This window comes from Phalaenopsis equestris, unplaced genomic scaffold, assembly GCF_001263595.1.
Source record: "Phalaenopsis equestris unplaced genomic scaffold, ASM126359v1 Scaffold000256, whole genome shotgun sequence".
In the NCBI taxonomy this organism is placed as follows: Eukaryota; Viridiplantae; Streptophyta; class Magnoliopsida; order Asparagales; family Orchidaceae; genus Phalaenopsis; species Phalaenopsis equestris.
In genome coordinates, this window is record NW_018164698.1 from 1,112,653 (window position 1) to 1,116,957 (window position 4,305).

A 4,305-nucleotide genomic window follows, 5' to 3' on the forward strand; every position below is an offset into this window, starting at 1 on the left:
AATATGGAGTGCCTGCTTTAAAGAAAAAATTTCAGGATTTGAAATCTTTAGATATATATTGCATATGAGGTTCCAGTCAATTAAAGATCACCATTACTTTGTCGTAAAAAAATGGCAATACTTGAATTATTTAAGAAGTGGAAAGACATGATATAAAATGAGGCCGGCTTAAAGCTAAAGTGTCTCAGATCATATAATGAGGTTGAATATCGCGATGAAAGGATTAAGAAATATCGTTCTTTACATGGGATCAAACATGAGTTCATTGTTTTAAGAACTATGCAGCGGAATGAAGTAGTTAAGCGCATGAAAAGAACCATCAATGAGCATGCCAAAAATATGAAATTGCATACAGGCTTATGCCAATGCAGGTCTGGGCAAAAGCCGTGAGCATTGAGTGTATCTGATCAACCGCGATCCATCATTGGTTTATCCAAGTAAGCTCAAGTGACAAAGAGATAAATCTATCTCACTTCAAAGTAGTTGGTTGTTTTACATATGTACATGCTCTCACAAGGTCTAAGAGTAAACTTGACTCGAAATCTATCAAGAGCACTTTCATTAGATATGACTCTAAAGAGTTTGGGTACAAATTATGAGACTTTTAGAATCAAAAGTTCATCAGGAGTACGGATGTTACTTTCATTAAAATGGAGATATACAAGGACAAAATCTTATCAGTTACTTTTGAAGAGCCCAAGTATCTTGAGATAAAAGATTCTGCTGATCAGAAGAGAGAAGAAAATGAAGTGCTTAATCAGATGAAGCACGGGAAGCTTCTTGGTTACTTGCTACTAAAGTCAGGAGGTCCAGCAGAGCTACTCGAGCGTAACAAGGGTATTCTCTTTCTCTGTACTATTAGCTCTACCATATCAAAATTTGATTAAAATAAAATCTTAAAATTATGAATTATTAAATAATAAGTATTACATATAAATTGGATGATTAATTAATGCATCTACTCTTATTAAAGTAAGAAATTTTTTAATCCACTATAATTACAATTTTAATTTTGTGTCCCAAATTGTGCAAACAGTATATTCTTCACAACTCATTCTTCGTCCTTCCCTTAAAACAAGGAAGATGTCATTACTTGCGGGCCCCTACTCGTATATTGAAATCCAATATTATTTTTACGGGTGTAAACGAGCCGAACACGAAAGAACATAGTTTGTGTTTGTGTTCGGTCCATTTGAAATTTAATTTGTTTGAAATAAGCTCGTGTTCGAAATATTTCGTGAAATCACTGTTCGTGTTCGTTTCTTAAAGCTGAACACGAGTTGTTCGCGAACGGCGAGCCAGTTTGTATTCGAACCTGAGAACATGCGAGAGTTGGGGTTTTTTAATTTTATACTTATATATTATGTTATATTAATTAATTATGTAACTTATATTATATAAATATATAATATTTATAAATTTTTAATATATAATTATTTTATATTATTTTATATTCGAACAATAACGATTCGAACACGAACAAACACATCACTGTTCGTGTTTGGTTCGTTTAACTAACCGAACTAAAAAATTTTTGTTCACGTTCATCTCATTTACTTATCGAAAGAATCCAACACGAACTCATTGGCGAACCGAACACGAACTGTTCGCGAACAAACGAGCTTGTTTGGCAGCCATAATTATTTTATTGTGGGCATCAAACTTTTTATTTATTTATTTAGATGCCCAAGAATGAGTCAATTGTTATATTCCACCAGAAAAGTACTATATTTATAAATATAAAATGTAATTTATCAAATTCTTTAGCTTCGTTTGGTAGTGAATTATAATTTTCAATTTCTAAAAGTAGAATATATATATATAATAAATTATACGGCCGCACTTACTTTAAGTGGTATGCATGTAAATATAAATGTTTAAATGTTAGATGTGTAAATATGTAGGAATAATGTGATATGTATGTAAAAGCCCCAAAATATGATTTGAGTGGGACTTCAAAATATTAATAATTTTAAATTAGGTAAAAATATAAGTTTTAATTAATTTTCAAAATATTTTAATAAATGTGAAATTAAACTTATCAAATCTACCAACCCAAATCCTGCTTTTTACAAATCAATCACCCTCTTTCATTCATTTTTCAAATTTTCATTCAAATATCATAAATCTTGGTAAATCCCAACGCATATTTTTTTTATTTTTTATGAAATTCTCAATAGTTTAATCGTGACATGCATAAATACATCAATTTGGTATTTCAAAAAAAAAGCCTAGGTAATTAAGCTGTAAATATCAATGTTTCGGGTGGTCTGTATGCAATTATCCCAAAAAATATATGATTTGAAGTTATTATGATTATTGATTTCATTTTTATGTTTTACTTAAAAGCATTAGAAAAAAAATCATTTCTTTATTTAATAATATAATATATATATAATAGTGGTGAAAGAAAGATGATTGCTATTGCATGAAGTACTATCATCTTACCTATGCCTTATGGTGGTCTTAGGACCCATTCTATGGATAACATTAATTTTATGTGTAAGTGAACAATTATTTAGAGACAAGATAATTCTAGTTCTTCTTTCAAAGTTAATTATAAGACACTTTTATCTTCTATTTTGATCCCTAGTTTTATGGTTTTTCTCTTTTTGAGAAGTAATACAATGTTGTTTCTAGTTGGTCTTATTATCCTAAAAATGTTGTACTTAAAGATATTATAGTTGATGGTAGATGGGATTTGCATTGTTATAGATCAGCTTGCATTGTCATATTTATTTTTAAGGAATTATATATATATATATATATATATATGTTGATTTTCATTAGCCTTCTGGATTCAAGTTATTTTCTTGGATATTTGTGATACTGCAACTATAATTCTATTGGTATTAAGAGGTTGTTGTTGGAATTTAAGGGGGCTTTACCATTTTATATACTTTAATGAAGCCTTTATTGTTTTCAGTTTTTAAGGGATACTTCACTTGATTGTCATTGAGTTATTGTGTTGAGTTGGTTTTCGAGCTATGATGAATTCTAGCCATACATTAAGTTTCCATTTATTTGTATATATTCTTCTCGCAATATATACATTGTTCCTAGATGGAGCCTTAATAGTTTTTTGTGGAGTTTGGTATTTCTAAGCTCTTCTTTCTCTTTCTCTCAACCTATACTAGTCTTTATTTAGTAGAATTGGAGAATTTGGCGTTTCTTTTTTTTTAGATTCATATTAGCCTTATTTGGTTTGGCTATCATGGAAGGCTTATGCTGAGATGATTACTGCATTAATCATTTGGATTTGTTTCAGCAGATAGCTTTACAATCTATTCTGGATGGCACCGTAATGGTTTTTGTGGATTCATATTAGCTTCTTTTGTTATGATTTCAGAAGGCTTATGATAAAAGGGTCTCTGGGTTAATCATTTGGAGTTGTATTTGTGGATATACTGCTATTTTGAACTTCTAGTGAAGCTTAAACATGTTGGTTGTTTGAGTCATTCTTTGTTTTGTTTTTTGTGTTCTCTTCATGTAGAGCTAGGTTGTTTTGTCTTTTTATTAATTTCTATTTTCATTTGTTCCTATAGAATAGGGTTTTATAGGGTCTGTCTATCTGGTATCGAGTTGTATTTTGTGTTTGGGTCTTTTTTTGTATATTGATTTTCTTTTAATATAATAAAGCTGAGTATGACCCTCATTTTCCAAAAAAAAAAAAAAAGTATTATCAATTGTATTTTATATTTACAAAATAGAAATATTTTATGTTTACTTTCTAAAAAACAAAAATATATATATATTTTTTTAAATTAAATTAGTTAAGTTAATATGAGACTGGCTATCAAAAATACTAGTTATTCATGAATAATTCATTTTTGACTTACTAAGTAGCTTATATTTGATTCATTTGTTAATCAAGTGAGTCAAATATAAATAATTTTTTCAGCTCTAATAATAAACGAGTCAAATACATACTTCACTCTTTAATTTTCATTATATTTATAACTGATGCTTGCTGGAAAGTCCGCAGCGGTAGAGTAAAAGATTATCGTCTTAGCATTGTATGAGAATTCAGCACGCACACAGATGAAAAAGAAATAAGCTGTGATGACACCAGAAGTTTTTATGTGGAAAATTTGTAAAGGGAAAAAATAACGGGGTCTGGCCCAGTTATAAAAATCCACTATATGTTGATTATTACAAAGATCCCTTATCCCACAGACGGGAAAAGGGTTACTAGTTTTCCAAGTTACAACGTCGACTGACAGCGTCTAGTCAACGGTGGTCGACGAAGGTCGATGGTGATTGACGGTGGTCAATGACAGTCAATGACGGGCTACGGGGGGGGGG